This window comes from Stegostoma tigrinum, chromosome 17 (assembly GCF_030684315.1).
Source record: "Stegostoma tigrinum isolate sSteTig4 chromosome 17, sSteTig4.hap1, whole genome shotgun sequence".
Lineage (NCBI taxonomy): Eukaryota > Metazoa > Chordata > Chondrichthyes > Orectolobiformes > Stegostomatidae > Stegostoma > Stegostoma tigrinum.
Window position 1 is genome coordinate 40,771,137 of NC_081370.1, and position 18,314 is coordinate 40,789,450.

Sequence of the window (18,314 nt, forward strand, 5' to 3'; positions counted from 1 at the left end):
GCCGACACTGCAGCTCTTTATTTTCAAGTTTTTGGCACATGTGTAGGTTGCAAACAACCTGCAACAGTATGATTTTCTAGTAACAAACCCCACATTCAGCACTAAAGGCAAAAAAAACAAAAACGTGGATGGTGGAGATCTAAAACAGAAACTGCTGGAGAAATTCATCAAATCTGGCAGCATCTGTGGGAAGAAAGCAAAGCTAACCTGTCAAGTTCAGAGACTTCTTAATCAGTTCAGTTTCTGCAATTTCTGTTTCTGTTTCAGTACTAAATGCAGCCCAGTCTGGTGGGGACCTGAAAGGATGGCAATCGTTCAGCTGGATATAAAAGAATGATAATCTGAAATTTGCAGAAAAGCTCAAATGATTGTTTTTCCCACACAAGAAACATTTTTCTACTTGCACTATTTCGACCAGCTCCTGCGTAGTCCTCCCCCAGTGGCAGAGTATCATGGCTGTGAACAGGTGTGCAACAGAAGCTTGAAGTGACATGAACTACTATTTTAACGTTCTTTCCCTAGGGAAGCAGCTGGCATCGATTCATCAACCTTGGCTGCCCCCATTTCTTCACAATGGGAAGTAGCAACACACAACAGTGACAGACGGTACAGACCCCAAATCTACTATTGATCAAAAAACTGAAATTCTCAACCATGGCTTCATCTAGCTAATTACCCAACATGAGCAAAGGTTATCATACCATGTTCTCCTCCTGCCACAGGCAAGTTAGGGCCTAATAACTTTTGGCTGCTATACACACAATTGCAAGTTTAATGCCAAAGATGCCAACACCACATTGCACTGAAACCTTCTAACCTGTCATTCAGAAAGAACCTTAAATCAGCTGATGTTTCAAATAGTTTTAAGATCATAAGAGATAACAGCACGAGTATAGCATAAGATCCCTTGGGTCTTTTCCACCTGTTACCTCAACTCTACTTTCCCACACTACCCTCATATCCATTGATTACCTTCATGAGCAAAAACCTACCGATTTTTGTTGTGAATATACTCAACATCTATAGCCTTCTAGGGGAGAAAATTCCACAGATTCGCAATTTTTGATTGAAGAAATTTCTGTTCATCTGAGTTTGAAAAGGTATTCTGACATAAGCTGAAACATTTAGATGCTTAGGCAGTCTGGAAATACAGCAAGTAAAACAGCTGCCTTCAGCAATCTATATGCTCATAAGCTTTTCACAAGCTCCAGGAAGAAACTTAACCCAAATAATAGTTGGCTATCGAGTTTGTCATCCATTGGCTCAAACTGGTTGGTGCAGACGAATGTGCACAACTGTTTCAATAAATATTCCAATCACTTCTAAAAATGTCTTAACACAGGTTTCATTTACACTACAACTGCAGTGTCAGGGTGCCATGGTTTCACTTGCAATGGTATTTAGTTGATGTATAAATGCAGCGTCAGGAGCTCAGCAAACTCCAAAGCCAAGTGCAGGCAGGCATTAGGCTTAGACTCCAGACCTGCAATGCATCACTTTAGAATCAGAAGTAAAACCACTTCAAATGCTACCAGAAAAGTAGTTTCAGTGCTCTTCAAATTACAATGTAGTTCCTACGACAGTGTTTATGAACAGGACAAAGTCAAACCCTTCTTTAAAATTAAAATGAAACATAGGATCTTTCTCAAACTTCCCAATTGGTTCATGAAGTGGAGCCCAAACGAACAAACCTTCATGAGGAAGGAGATCTAGAATAGTGTGTGAGGGAAAGAAATTAAATTTGTATTTGTACAGAATTTGTAACACACAAAAAAAATCAATGGGCCTGATTTTCTGGGGAGTGTCGATCTCACATATTACCACAATGGCTTTTCATTTTTCACATAAAAAGGTGCCTCTGCATTTCTGAGAAGAGATTCCACTAGGTTTCCTTCCGAAATGTCAACTTCCATTCTATCAGTTCTTACTGCAAAACTGTCAGAGAAAAGCAAACCATGCCCGCTTTTTATGGCAGTCAGCTGCCTTATGTTGAAATACCACTTTGACAGCCAAGGGTCTTGAGGGTGGGGATGAGGCAAGCAGTGCTGGGGATGAAAGAGTATTAGATCAAGTCCATACTGGAGGAGAAAGAGGAATGGACACTCAGGTCTGGGCCCAGGGATGTTGGGTAATAAGTGGTCATCTCCAGCAGCAGGGGTGTCAGGTTAGGTCTAGCAGCTGGAGTGTGTATGTATGTGAGGTTGGATCCAATGATGACATCAAGCAGATTTTAGGGATCAGATCGGGACCAGCAGGATAGTGTTGTCTGAAAGTGGTGGAGGGGGTGGGGCTGTAGGGTGTTGAGTCAGGCTCAAGGGAAGGGCAGGGAAGTCCCAGAATCCTAGTGGGCTGTCAGGTCCTGCAGGTATCAGCCCAGGGTCTGAGGTAGTATATGTGTTCTATGGTGTGCGTGTGCGTGCATGCGTGTGTAATAGCCTAACTTTTCTCAAGTAACTACTTGGCTTAATTTCATATAAACCCTCTGAGCAAGTTCCAGGTGTACAGGAATAATCCAGCAGAAAATTCAATTTCCCGGGCAAGTCCTTCAGAAGGTATTAGACTGGATATTCCACTGGCTCCCCATGTGCAACTCCCATCTATAACAACTGGCCAGCAGAAAAATCTGTCCCATTATGCAGCCCTCCTAGTACTTTAACAAGTTCAAAATCTAACCACCTTTTTGAGTGAAGTGTTTCTCATGAATTCATATTGGATTGTGCAGCTTGCTACCATACAAATCAATGAGGCAAATCGTACGATATATTTAAGGAAAAGTCAGAGCAGTACCTGAAACGGAAATGAATTATAAACTTCTGATAGGGTGAGATAAAAACAAAGTGTAGACAATAAATTCTGGCAGGCTCCAGCTGGTTCAAATGGTCAATTTCTGTGCTGTCTATTTTATGTAATTAACTAAAAGTATGATATGGGAAAAGAAATGGAACTTTAATTGATATACTAAAGCATATAAAACTAACTTTTTCAAATGCAGTCACTGCTGCTATGCAGGTAACAGGATGTACTGGTGGTGAAATTGGTCCAGTAACCTAAAAATGTGAATTAAATTCTAACCTTAGGAATCTGTGAAGTTGAGTTTAATGTCTCTGGACATCTTGCACTTATGCTGCAGGAGATTCCGCCATTAAAAACTCCTGACTACTAGCCAAAGAAGACTCACCAACTGGCCTTCGAGGAAGAGAAACGGACATGTTGCACATGACTTCAATCTCATGCAATGCTATTGACTTTGAATGCCCCAATAAAGTAAACAAGAACATCCAACAACACAACAGGACTACTTGTTAAATGGCACTGTCTTCTGAGGATTAAACAAAATTAGCCAGTTTGCACGTTGGAAAAATCTTTACACTTTCTTCCAAGAAGTGTCATTGGTTTGCTAAAGTCCCGAATTGCCCTGAATCATGAACATCTGATTAAGGGGAAAATGTACTGCCACTGAGCCAAGATCCTACTTAATCTCTTGAGGTCATACAGAGATTTAATTTTTACCAGCTCACTGTTCGATTATCAGTAATTACATTGCAGGTTAAGTACTCAACCGAATCACTAGACTGATTTCTGTTTCTTGGGATGAAAGGGATGTCCTAATGAATAGAGGTTGTGTAATCTGGGTCTTTTTTCTGTGGAATTCAGAAAAATAATAAAGTGATCTCATTAAAAATACAAATCTCCTTAAAGGACTTAACAGGATAGACACAGAGGTTGATTCCTCTGCCTGGAAAATCGAGAACACGAGGACATAGTCTCAGAATAAGGGGCGATCATATCGAGTTAAAATGAGGAGAAATTTCTTTACTCATCAGTCCGTGAATCTTTCGAAATCTCTATCAAAGAGGGTTATAAATCTCCATCACTGAAAATATTGAGGGCTGAAATCGACAGTTTTTTGATTTCTTAGAGAATCATGGAATATGGGATTGGACAAGAAAATGAGGCTCAGGCAGAAAATCACCTATTATTATAGTGAATGACGTAGCAAGCTCAAGGAGTCATACGCAGCGTTCCCATTCATTTTTGTTACTTCTGTGCAGACATCCGAGATCCATGTATTGCAGCAACTTCCAAAATCAATGCTATGAGTGGCAACAGCACACCAAACACCATGTATGGATCTTTACAACGGATGCATAAGTACTCAGCTATGCAGCTTAGGCAAAATGTTGTTCAGCTGGTCTATCCTTACTCGTATGCTTAGGCAGAGATTTTGTGCTTAAATCCCCAGAGTGAAACCTCAACTGGCAATCTTCTGAACGAACAGCTAAGTTCTACAAAATCCTGGCATCTATGAGTCCACAAGAAAAACACCAACAACTTGCATTAATGTAGAATCCTTAAGCCATGATGTTTCAAGTGTCATTGACAAGAACAGATATCCAATCACAAAGAAAATATCAGGATAGATACGTTTTAAGAAATACTTTAAAGAAGAGAGGCAGAGAGGTTCAAAACATGAATTATAGAATTTAGGGCCTTGGCAGTTGAAACAGTCATCAATGGTGGAATGGTGGAAACTGGGGTTGCACAATATGCCAGAATTAGAGGAACACAAAGATATTGGTGAGTGCTGGGGCTAGAAGAAGTTATAAAGTTGGGGATGCCACAGAGGGATTTGAAAACAAGGGTGAGAATTTTAATTTTTGAGTGTTTCCAAAACGAGACCGAGTGGAGATCAACAAACAGAGCAACTGACTGGAAGAAATGGATTTGGTTTATGTCAGGAAATAGTATCATGTTGAATGAGTTCAAGTTTACAAAGGTTGGCAGACTGAAGACCAGCTAAGACAACTTTGCAAAGAACCAAAATCAGAACGTGCTCGGAACCTTAGCATATGTGGAGAGAGAAAAACAGAGTTAATGCTTTGTGTTCAGAAATAGAGTAATCCAGAACTTAAAATGTTAACTTTCTTTCTCTCTCCACAGATGCTGCCATATCTGTCAGGTTTCTCCAGCACTTTCTGTTTTTATTTCAGAATTTCAGCATCTGCAGTATTTTGCTTTTATTTGGAACGATCTACCTTGTTTTGGCTTAGAACAAAGAAGCAGGACACTACCAATGCAGAACATTCAGCTGACTCACAACTGATTGCAGCCAAAATGTTTCCAAAGGAGGAATGGAAGCAGGAGAAATATTGCATGAAATGCTGTGGTGCAGAAACCATATCCAGCCCACTGTTTCCACTGAGGAAACCAGAAACAAAGAAATAATAAACAGGCAGAAACTTTGTCACTCAACCTAACACACTCCTACATAGAGAGCTAGGAGATGAAATAGACTGCAGAAGAAAATCTATGAGTAGATTTTCCAACTGGCACAGATCCCATGTAATTGCTTAATACACTCCCAATAGTTATATTTTAAAACTACCATTAACCATTTCAAGGTCTGTATTATAAAACCTTATCCAAGAGGGACTTTATTCATGCGAATTCAAACTAAACTGCATTAGTTGCGAAATATACTTTCCAGAGTCCAGTTATGCCAATATAAACAAAATGTCGTCTTGAAAATATACAGAAATGTTTCTAGCAATCACAACTGTTAATCCTTCACTGAAGATTAATCACACATCTTGGCGACACCAAAAATCTTGTCCATGTTTCTTATTAAAGAAAACTGCAATAAATGACATGGTGAGGTTGATATATAAAACCTTCCATCTGTACATACCACACATTTACAAAACCTTAAGTCATGCTGTCATGTTTGTGCTGCGTTTTTGGATCAACATTTTCCCCATTACAAATCCTTATAACCACATTTCTGAGAAGGACCAGTGTTAACCTGGCTTGCTAAAATAATGCCCCCTCACCAGTCATGTCTTTTCCAGTTCCTCAGCCTGTCCTGCAAAGAAACTCCAAGTTCCAAATGACACCGTTGCTCTCCTCTCCAAATTACAGAATAGCACAGGATGAGGGCTTTCAGACCACAAAGTTAGAAATCGCTCTTTCCAAGAGCAGTCCACTTACTCCCATACTCTGCTCGTTCCTTAAATCTAAGCAAGTAATCTTTAAATACTTCATATATTTATCCACCTCCATTTGAAAGCAATTAGCAAACCCAACACTTGATGTCAACCAAATCCTAACCAACTGTTGTGTTTTCCCTCATCTCACTCTGGTTCTTTTACCAGTCAACTAAATCTATGCCACCTTTTTATCAACTCTTCACTCAAGAAACAGTTTCGCTTCATTTACTCTAGCTAATAACGTCTTGACATTAAACATCTCTTTCTAATCTCCTCTAAGCCTTCCTTGCTCCGAAATTGTTGTGGGCTTGGCTATTCAATAGAAAATTTAAAGACTATATACAAAAAAAGTTGCAATTGTAATACATTCCGTGCCTTAGCTTCATAAGGCTTCCACCAAGGTTTACCTGAAAACCAACCTTGGTCTTTGCTACGATGTGAAATGTCACATGTCAAAATTGATTTGCATACAATACGACAAAAATAAAGCTTTTTGATCCTTTCTGTGAACGACAGTGCCTTTATTTGATCCAATTAGAATGGCCTGTGCTGGTTGCCAAGCAACTTGAGGCAATTCAAGGTTGTGCACATGGTTGAGTTGATATGTAAATACATACAGATGCTGTGGCAACATGCTTCAAAAAGGCAACCAAATGTTCTGTGGATCCATTAAGTTAAATGACCAAACGAAGATCGGAAAGAATCCAGAACTGCCATATTACACTTACACAAAGAGAACAGTTCAGGAACAATTCATCCTTTCTTCCTGGATTCCAAAATTTCACATGGATAATTTCACAGATGTTCCTGTCTGTGAGAGCTCTAATGCTCCTGCTCTCTACTTCGTAAAGTTGTGTGATCAAGACAGTAACTGCACATAAAACTTACCCCGATCCATAGGACAAGTGCAAAAGCAAATACAGCTACATTAACAGTAATTACTCCTTCCAAAATAAATTGTTTGTTCCAGAGACATTGCATCTAAAGAAGTCTGCAATCTTACCTTGTCACCTAAATTGCTCACTTCACAGCCTCAAATCACCTGGTCACTCAATTCAGCCTTCTAAAAACCATTTGCTAACTCACAACCACCACAAACAGAAAATACAAACAATTCATTTGAAGTTTCAACATTCTGAAGGCATCATATTAAAGGAACATTTTCACTGATGCAAGAAACAGGTAGGTAGCACAAGAATGACAGATTAGTTAAAAACGCAAAACATTATTTTCTGATTTAACAAACTCTGCTGATTTACCATCTTCATTTCTCTATTAGATTTTAAACTTCAGCAAAGCGTAAGAACAAACCTGAATAAGAAAGAAAAAATAGAAGGTGGAGCCAAACTAGTTAGGAGCACTTACATGATATAAACAAAATAAAATGTGAGTTGTAAGAGACGGACAAAGAAGAAACTATGATGGTAAACACGTAAATGGTAGAGATAGTAAGTGAATGTTTTGTAGCTATCTTTAAAGTATAAGGCCTCAAAAAGACAGGGAATTAGAGAGGTGGAGTTAGTGAGGGGGGAAGGAAGAGATAGAGACAGTAGGGAACCAAGAGTGTAGTGAAAATGGAGCAATTAATGGGGCTAAGCATTGGCAAAGAAATTAGCCTTTACCCTTGGGTTTTAAAGCTGGCAGAAATAGTGGACCCCTTAGTTTTGTTCTTGCAGAATTTCCTAATTTCTAGAAATGGTCCCCACCAAAAGGCAAATATTCACGAAAGCGGGGAGAAAGTAAACAGAAAACCAAAGCCACTCAATCAGTCATTGGTAATGTTATAGAAACTATTATGAAATCAGAATATCACTATTACATATGAAGTAGGAGGAACAGGTATACATCCCCCTCAAGCCTGAGCTGCCAACATGATCATTGCAGTTCTGTCTCAGGCCTCAAGAATTTTGTGCCAGCTCAGCATAGCAGTCAGCTCCCTGAAATTTGAAAAATCTACCTACCTATTCTATAAGAACACAAGAAATATGAGCAGGAGTAGGTAAGAAATAGGAACAGCAAGAGGCAAAGTCAACATGGATTTATGAAAGGAAAATTGTGATTGATAAACCCGTGGTGTTTTTGAGGTTGTAACTAGGGCAGCAAGGTAGAAAAGGGGCAACAAGTGGGTGCTGTGCAATTTGCTTTTCAAAAAGGTATCACACAAAATATTGTTATACACAAATATGGCTTGTGGCATTTGAGGTAATATACAGTTGGAATATTGTTAATATACAAGGTGCAGACCGAGGATTGGTTGACCAACAGAACATTTAGTAATTTTCAGGTTGGCAGGCTGTAATTAATAAAGGCACTGTTGCTCATAAACGATTGATTAAAATTATTAGATAAGGAGTCTTGGAGCTCCTGTGTTACAATGAGAGTGTCTTTACCTCTGAACCAGAAAGCCAAGTTCAAGTTTCCATCTGCTCTAGAAGTTCATAAAAGTACCTCTTAATGGACTAATTAGAAAATTTCTAGATTACATTACTGAGTATAATGTATTGAGGTTTGCCAACAATACAAGGATAGGTGGGAAAGTAAATTTTATGTAAAATGTAACAGTCTTTACACAAAAGGATGTAGACAAATTAACTGAGTGGGTAAGAATGCATTAGATATGATACACTATGATGAAATGTGTGCTTCCACACTTTGGTAAGGAAAATACAAAGGCAGAGTATTTTCAAATGGTGGTAGACTGGGTTTTCAGAGGAACCTGGTTGACAGGTGTGAAGGTTAGCATGCATGTTACAATCAGTAATAGGGCATCAAATGGTATGGATGCTTTTCTTACAAAGTGATTGAAGGATATTAAATGTAAGTTGCTTACTGCAATTGTACAGAGGTTTGGCAAGAACACACTTGGAGTAGTGTGTTCAGTTTTGGTCTCCTTACTCAAAGTTACACATACCTTGTACCAAATGCAATCAGAGTATACCAGACTGATCCTTGGGTTACGGGGTTTGTCCAACGAGGCAAAATAGAGTAGGCTAAGCCTATGTTCCTATTTCACTATACATAGCTGAAAAATCAATCACAGTACAGGCTCAAGATACCTCCCCTTGCACCTATTTCCTACATATTATACAAAAGCAGATCCTTAACCAAGTATGGATGGGAAAGCTCAGTATACCAGCATTAACAGTGTCTCCAAAGTCTATGTAAAGGAAATAATTTTAGAGGAAGCTAAATAAACAAAAAGGAGGGAAGAATGGATGGATATGTTGATTGGGTTGGAATGAAGTAAGCTGTGAGGAGACCTATGTGGACTAGAAACACGAATGAATCAAGTGAGCCAAATGATCTGCTTCTATATTGTTGAAACAGTCAGACTCAATTTAAGTGCAGATCCGGTATGCAGCCCAACACAGTATTTGGCCCCAATGATAGCAAGAAATTTGGCAATGTAACATCTATTGTAACATTTTTCAAACAGACTGATATTTTGAAATGCAAATAAATCAATGGCACTGCAAAAAAAAAGCATACACTTTCAAAGCAAGGTTCTGCAGCAAAACCCATTTCGGTAAGCTACTAGAAAACATATTCATCGAAAATCCAATTAATCCTAATAATGCAATGAATGTTCTGAGGCTACAGTGTTTAAGCATATGAATCGACTCCTAGCAGAAACAATAGGGCAAGATAAAGGTCAGGGCATCATTTTATCTGTCAAACCTAAGTCTTCATGCACTAAATACCCCACTTCCAAGTAATGCTCATTCTGGGGAAGGCAGACTACAATAATAACAATAAAAGTACCTGTGACTAAATTAAGGGCATGCTCTGGGAATCATAGGAACACAGAAATAGGCCATTCATCCCATCAAACCTGTCTTACATTCAATTAAATCACAGCTATTCAATCAATGACATTTTTCCCAAATTATCTCCACATCCCTTGATGTCACTTGTCTTCAGATATGTAACAATTTCTGTCTGGAAGATACTCAAATTAAACTTGCCCAGCCACCTGGAGTAGAAAATTCTTAACATTCACCACTGTCTGAATAAAGAACTTCCTCCTCAACTCTATCAGAAACTGCCTTCCCCTTTTTCTGGTTTTAGGCTGATCAGCCAAGGGAAACATCCTATCTACATCTGCACTGTCAAGCGGTGAAAATATTTAAGTTTCAAACAGATCACCTCTCATTCTTGAAAGCTCTGAAGAATGCAAGCCTAATTTCCTTAATCTGTCCTCATAAACAATCCTGCAAATCCAAGGAATAATTAGTGGGCCTCTGTTAGTCTGTGTATATCAAGTAAATCCCTGCTTAGTTAAGGTGGCAAAAACTGCACACCATACTTCTGGTGAAGTCTCACCAAAGCTCTATGCAATTGCAGCAAGACACTGTCTGCTCAAATTTCCTTGCAATGAAGGTGCTGACATAGCATTTGTTTTGCTTGCTGATTGGTGCATCAGCATGTCAGTAGCCACCCAGCCAATTTTTCACTATTTTAGAAATATTCTGTTTTACTTCTGTTGAACTAAATAGCTTCACACTTAATCACATTATATTCCATCAGTCACGTTCTTACCCATTCACTTAGCATGTGCAGATCTTGAATCCTTGCATCATCCTCACAACTTAATCACCTAGTTTTGTGTCATCAGCAAATTTGGAAATATTAAATCCAGTCTCCACATTCAACTCATTTATACAGATTATAGACAACTGTGGCATTCACACTATTCCTTATGGTACCCTACTGTCAACAGTCTGTAATCCTGAGAATAACTGAATTATTCCTTCTCTCTGCTTGCCATCTGTTAATCAATTGTCAATCCATACTTTGATCTTTAGTTTTATTTACTAACACGACAAAGCAAGCATTCTGGACATTATGCACACCCTTGACATACAGATAAAAACATCTAACTAAGCTCTTCAATCCTACACCCTCTCCCACAGTCTACCCACCACCTCAAATCCATTCCAACAGCCATTGGAGAAAAAGCCTCTACAAGAACACCCATCAATCCTTCTTCAAATGTTGGAGGTCTCATAGGGAATGATTAAATGGTTTCAGCACAGAAGGAGGACATTTAGTCAATCATGTCAATGCCGGCTCTCTGCAAGAGGAATTTAGACAGCACCACTCTCCTATCATTTACATGCTGCCCGGTTTCCCTTCATGTACTTTTCCAGATCTTTTTGAAAAGCATTACTGGATGTCCCAACACTGTATTTTCAGCAAGAGTCCAGATTGTAACCACTCACTATTTTTAAAAAAATGTTCTTCCTCATGTCTCTCTCTACTGACTCTGCCTAGACCCGTCATGGTTCTAAATACCTCATTTATATCTAAGGATAACAGATTCTCCAATCACTTGACATAGCAAATTCCCATTTTTAGAATTTTACACTTCAGTTTATATTACCTCTTCATATCAAAATATATTACTTCACATGTTGCGACAGTGAATCACACCTGCCCACTCCTCCAGCATGTCTTGGTCTCACAGTTTTCTACGCTTCCTAGTTTTTTTTATTATCTGCACAGTTTGAAATTTTGCCCTTTACATCCATGTATAAGTCAATAATATAAATCAATAAAAACAGTGGTCTAAACACTAACTTTAGTTCTTCACTACAAGATGGTCAAGTTTGGAATTCTCAACCCCAGAAACTTGTGAAAGCTCAATATGAGCAGGCACAAGACGTAATAAATTGGCTTATGGGTCTAGAATTATAAATATAATAGGGTAATGATTGGATTTCAACTTACCACATATTAACTGGGGTAGTCAGTGTGCAAGGTTTAAAGGAAGTGGAATTCTTAAAATCCTTCCAGGATAGCTGTTTAAGCCAGGATGCAGAAGGCCCTACAAGAAATGGGGGCAGTGCTGGATTTAATTTTAGGTAATGAAGCCCAGCATTTTGCAGTCAGCAATCATAACTTCATTACATTCAAGATTATTATGAAAAAGGATAAGGATGGGCCTGAAATTTAAATTCTAAACTGAGGAAGGCCAATTTTAGTAAAACAAGATATGACATGGCCAGACAGAACTGGGAGCAGATACTTTTTGGTACTTCTATGTCACAGCAATGCAATGCATTTAAGACAGAAATGGGGAAAGTACAGGGCCAACAGGTCCAAAAAAAAGATAGAGGTTGAGACCAACAAATCCTGTGAAACCTGCAGATACTAATGGCTCATCCTTCTAACTTGACTGAATTTTCTAGAGGTAATCAGGAATGTAGATAGGGGCAACATATACAGGGCAGTCTACTTGGACTTCAGCAAGACTTTTTATGAGGTGCCACATGAAAGACTGGTAACGAAGATTAGAACACATGGGATCCAAGGAAATTTGGCAAATTATATCCAGAATTGAATGAATGGCAGGGTGCAGAGAATGATGGTCGAGGGGTGTTTTTGTGATTGGAACCTGTGTACAGTAGGGTTCTATTGGGAACAGTGTTAAGACTCTTGCTGTTTCTGGTACATATAAATGATTTGGACTTGAATGCAGGAGGGTTGATCAGTAAGTTCATAGACGATACTGAAATTGGTGTGATGGTAATTAGTGAGGAGGATAGTCTTAGATTACAGGGGGTTATAGAAGAACTGGTCAGATGGGCTGATCCGCAATGAATTAAATTCGAATAAGTGTGAGGTGATATACTCGGGCAGGACAAAGAAAGCAAGGGAATATATGAGACAATAAGATAATAGGAGCAAAATTCAGCCATTTGGCCCATTGAATCCACTCTGCCATTTGATCATGGCTGACATGTTTCTCAAACCCATTCTCCTGCCTTCTCCCTGTAACCCTTGATCCACTTATTAATCAAGAATCTATGTATTTTGTCTGAAAGACACTCAACTTGGCCTCCACAGCTTTCTGCAGTAATATGTTCGACAGATTCACCATCCTCTGGCTGATGAAATTCCTTCTCATCTGAGTTCTAAAAGATTTTCCTTTCACTCTGTGCTGTGCCCTCTGGTCCTAGTGTCTCCTACTAGTGGAAGCATCTTCCCAATGTCCACTCTATCCAGTCCCTCCGTATTCTGTAACTTTCAATCAGATCCACCCTTATCTTTCTAAACTCCATCCAATACAGACCCAGTGTCCTTAACCATGCCTCATATGACAAGCCTTTCATCCCCAGGATCAATCTTGTGAACCTCTTCTGAACTCCTTTCAACACCAGCACATCCTTCCTTAGAATATGCCAAATGCAATCTGACTACAGCCTTATCCAGCTCAGCAGTTCATAGATAATGGGAACTGCAGATGCTGGAGAATCCGAGATAACAAAGCGTGGAGCTGTATGAACACAGCAGGCTAAGCAGCATCTTAGGAGCACAAAAGCTGACGTTTCGGGCTGAGACCCTTCTTCAGAAATGGGAGAGGGGAAGGGGGTTCTAAAATAAATAGGGAGAGAGGGGAAGGAGGATAGAAGATGGATAGCGGAGAAGATAGGGGAGAGGAGACAGACAGATCAAAGAGGCAGGGATGGAGCCAGTAAAGGCGAGTGTAGGTGGGGAGTTAAGGAGGAGATAGGTCAGTCCAGGGAGCGGGATGAGGTTAGTAGGTAGGAGATGGGGCTGGAGCTTAAGGTGGGAGGAGGGACAGGTTAGGGAGGCTGGGACAAGCTGGGCTGGTTTGGGATGCGGTGGGGGAGGGGAGCTTTTGAAGTCCAAATTGATACCATTGGGGTGCAGGGTTCCCAAGCAGAATATGCGTTGCTGTTCCTGCAACCTTCAGGTGGCATCGTTGTGGCACTGCAAGAGGCCTAGGATGGACATGTCATCTGAGGAGTGGGAGGGGGAATTGAAATGGTTCACAACTGGGTGGTTTGAACCCTTCTTCAGAAAATGACCCCTCAGAAGAAGGGTCCAGACCCGAAACGGCAGCCTGCCCTAATGCTGCCCGGCCTGACGCGCTCATCCAGTTCCACAATTTGTTATTTCATCACTTCACCACACTGTTTCCTTGAGAAACAGCGCAGATGATGATGTGATACTTGTGAGCTTAATGATATGTGATACTTGTGAGCTCTACTCTCCATCAGCCTCTAACCTTTTCCTGGGTATTTGTGCTGCTCCCCACCAATCACTTGGACATTTGTGCTGCTCTCCACCAATCATACTTCTTCAAGCTTCTTTACAAACTTCTTCAGAATTGAAGAGAGACGTGATAGTTTTATACCGTAGACAGGAAAAGGTTAGAGGGTGATGGAGAGTAGAGCTCACAAGTATCAAGAAAACAGGGCAATGAAGTGTTGAGATAACAAATTATGGAGCTGGATGAGCGCAGCAGGCCGGGCAGCATCAGGGGAGCAGGAAGGCTTACGTTTCGGGTCTGGACCCTTCTTCTGAGGGGTTATTTTCTGAAGAAGGGTCCAGACCACCCAGTTGTGAACCATTTCAACACCCCCTCCCACTCCTCAGATGACATGTCCATCCCGGGCTCTTGCAGTGCCACAACAATGCTACCCGAAGGTTGCAGGAACTGCAACTCATATTCTGCTTGGGAACCCTGCACTCCAATGGTTTCAATTTGGACTTCACAAACTTCAAAATCTCCCGTCCCCCACCGCATCCCAAACCAGACCAGCTTGTCCCAGCCCTCCTAACCTGTCCTTCCTCCCACCTATCTCATCCTCCCACCTCAAGCCCCACTCCCATCTCCTATCTACTAACCTCATCCCACTCCCTGGACTGACCTATCTTCTCCCTGACTCCCCACCTACACTCACGTTTACTGGCTCCATCCCTGCCTCTTTGACCTGTCTGTCTCCTCTCCACCTATCTTCTCCTCTATCCATCTACTATCTGCCTCCCCCTCTCCCTATTTATTTCAGAACCCCCTTCCCCTCCCCCATTTGTGCTCCTAAGATGCTGCTTGGCCTGCTGTGTTCATCCAGCTCCACACTTTGTTATCTCAGCAGTTCATCTCTGCTCTTGTATTGTAGCCCTCTTGAAAAGAATACAAACATTGCATTTGCATTCCTGTCTACTAAAACTGCATGTTAACCGTAAGGGAATTCTGAACTAGGACTCCAAAGTCCCTTGGCACTCAGGTTTCGGAAGCCTTTCCCCAATCAGAAAATAGTTTATGCCTCTATTCTTCCTGTCAAAGTGTACAGCGTCACACCTTCCCACTTTGCATTCCATCTGCAATAACAAAGTGTGGAGCTGGATGAACACAGCAGGCCAAGCAGCATCTTAGGAGCACAAAAGATGACATTTCGGGCCTAGACCCTTCATCAGAAAAGGGGGATGTGGAGAGGATTCTGAAATAAATAGGGAGAGAGGGGTAGGCGGACTGAAGATGGATAAAGGCGAAGACAGGTGGACAGGAGAGTATGGGTGAGGAGGTAGGGAGGGGATAGGTCAGTCCGGGGAGGATGGACAGGTCAAGTGTGTGGTAGTAGGTAGGAAATGGAGGTGCGGCTTGAGGTGGGAGGAGGAGATACGTGAGAGGAAAAACAGGTTAGGCAGGCAGGGACGAGCTGGGCTTTTTTTGGGACGCAGTGGGGGGAGGGGAGATTTTGAAGCTGGTGAAATCCACATTGCGCACTGCAGGAAGGCCAGGATGGACATGTCGTCGAAGGAATGGGAGGGGGAGTTGAAATGGTTTGCGACTGGGAAATGCAGTTGTTTATTGTGAACCGAGCGTAGGTGTCCTGCAAAGCGGTCCCCAAGCGTCCGCTTGGTTTCCCCAATGTCGAGGTAGCCACACCGGGTACAGCGGATGCAGTATACCACATTGGCAGATGTGATGGTGAACATCTGCTTGATGTGGAAAGTCATCCTGGGGCCTGGGATGGGGGTGAGGGAGGAGGTGTGGGGGCAAGTGTAGCACTTGGGTTGCAGGTGAAAGTGCTGGGTGTTGTGGGGTTGGAGGGAAGTGTGGAGCGGACAAGGGAGTCACGGAGAGAGTGGTCTCTCCGGAAGGCAGACAAGGGTGGGGTTGGAAAAATGTCTTTAGTGGTGGGGTCGAATTGTAGATGGCGGAAGTGTTGGAGGATGATGCGTTGTATCCGGAGGTTGGTGGGGTGGTATGTGAGGACTGGGGAATTCTCTTTTGGCGATTACTGCGGGGGCAGGGTGTGAGGGATAAGGTGCGGGAAATGCAGGAGACACGGTCAAGGGCGTTCTCGACCACTACGGGGGTAGAAGTTGCGGTCCTTGAAGATTGAGGACATCTGGAATGTATGGGAGTGGAATGCTTCATCCTGGGAGTAGATGCGGTGGAGGCGAAGGAATTGGGAATAGGGGATGGAATTTTTGCAGGAAGGTGGGTGCGAGGAGGTGTATTCCAGGTAGTTGTGGGAGTCGGTGGGCTTGAAATGGACATCGGTTTCTAGGTGGTTGCCTGAGATGGAGACAGAGAGGCCCAGGAAGCTCAGGGAAGTGTTGGAGATGGTCCAGGTAAACCTAAGGTTGGGGTGGAAAGTGTTGGTGAAGTGGATGAATGTTCGAGCTCCTCTTGGGAGCACAAGGCAGCGCCTGTACAGTCATCAATGTAAAGGAGGAAGAGGTGGGGTTTAGGGCCAGTGTAGGTGCGAAAGAGGGACTGTTCCACGTAGCCTACAAAAAGAGGCAGGCATAGCTTGGGCCCATTCGGGTACCAGTGGCCACCCCCTTTGTTGTTGGAAGTGGGAGGTATCGAAAGAGAAGTTGTTTAGGGTGAGGACAAGTTCGGCTCGGCGGATGAAGGTGTCGGTGGAGGGGGACTGGCCAGGTCTGCAGGACAGGAAGAAGCGGAGGGCCTTTAGGCCATCTGCATGGAGAATACAGGTGTATCAGGACTGGATGTCCATGGTGAAAATGAGGTGTTGGGGACCGGGGAATTAGAAGTTCTGGAGGAGGTGGAGGGCGTGGGTAGTGTCACAATGTAGGTAGGGAGTTCCTGGACCAAGGGGGAGAAAATGGAATCCAGCTAGGTGGAGATGAGTTCGGTGGGGATCTTTGTCATTGCACATCAAGACTTTCTGCAGCCTCCCTGTTTCCTCAAGACTATCCGTCCCTCCATTTACCTTTGTATCATCTGCAAATCTAGCAGCAATGTCCTTAATTCCTTCATCAAGATCGTTAACGTATAAAGTTAACAGTTGAAGTCCCAACACTGACTCCTACGGAACTTCACTAGTCAATACGATGAATGGTAGGACCTTGGGAAGCAGGATCATCGGGATCTTGGTGTGCACGTTCACCAATCCTTAAGGTAGAAAGACATATAGATAGAGCAGTTAAGATAGGTTATGGGATACTTGCCTTTATTAGACAAGGCACACAGTGGAACAACAGGGAGATTATGCTGTAATTTATAAGAAGATGGTTAGGCCACAGCTTGAACATTGTGCACAGTTCTGGAATTTACAAAATAGGAGGGATATGATTGCACTTGAGAGGATGTAGAGTTTTACCAGGAGCATGGTTTAGACTGTTTTAGTTAGTGGGGAGATTTGATACCTTGGGGTTGTTCTCCTTGGAGCAGAGGAGACTGAGGGAGGAAATGATTGGGATGTTTAAAATTGAGTGGTGTACACAGGAAGAAACTTTTCTCCTGGGGGCAGAATCAATGGCCAGGGGAATAAGCAATGACTGGAGGAATAAGCAATGACCAGGGCAGAAATTTCAGGTGAGGGTTTTGAAGGGATGTAAAGTTTTTCACCCAGAAGGTGACAGAAATCTGAACATCGCTACCGATAAGGGAGGTAGAAGCAGAAATCCTTATAACAATAATGAAGTATCTACATGTACTCTAGTAATACCAAGGCAAACAGGCTATAGGCCAAGTGTGGGAAGATGGGATTAAAATAGTTAAGTGTTTGTTTTGGACTGGTACAGACTCAATGGGCTTAAGTGCCTTTCTCTATGCTGTACATCTTTTTGACTCTATGACTCTGACGATATTACGGCATGTAGTTATTATGTGAGGAAACGGCTTTGAAGAGCCAGCCAGCCATGTTTTAGAATAGATAGGCAGGGTCAATGGGATAATGGCCTTCTCCCATTCTTATCGGAAAATATCTCTGTAAACCTTTCTCCAGCCCAAAAACAACCATTCAACTCTGATTCTTATCACTCAACTAACTTCACATCCATGCTGCCACTACCCGTTCAAGTTGCAGGCAAGTCTATTCTATAGCACTTTATCAAACCACAATACATTTCACTCTGCAAAAGTACCTTCTGCAGAAAGCAGAACCATCACATTCCTAAAATTTATGGTACCCTCTAAGAACACACATTTTAATATTAGTTGGCAAAAAAGGAGAAATTTCAAATAAAAACGACGAAATACTGGAAATACAGATCAGGTCAATCTGCACCAGTAAAAGGAAAAAACAGGTTAACATT

The 18,314-nt window shown here is 41.8% G+C and overlaps 1 protein-coding gene across 7 annotated transcripts in view; it reads right to left on the minus strand.

Moving 5' to 3' along the window:
* Window positions 1-18,314, minus strand: part of hipk3a (homeodomain interacting protein kinase 3a) — a 226,526-nt gene that overhangs the window by 195,636 nt on the left and 12,576 nt on the right. The window contains exon 3 of one of the 7 annotated variants that reach the window (XM_048545336.1): window positions 11,718-11,814. The exons of the other annotated variants lie outside the window; for them this stretch is intronic. The gene's annotated coding sequence lies outside the window, so the exon portion shown is untranslated. The remainder of the gene's footprint in view (window positions 1-11,717; window positions 11,815-18,314) is intronic. 7 annotated transcript variants of the gene reach the window in all.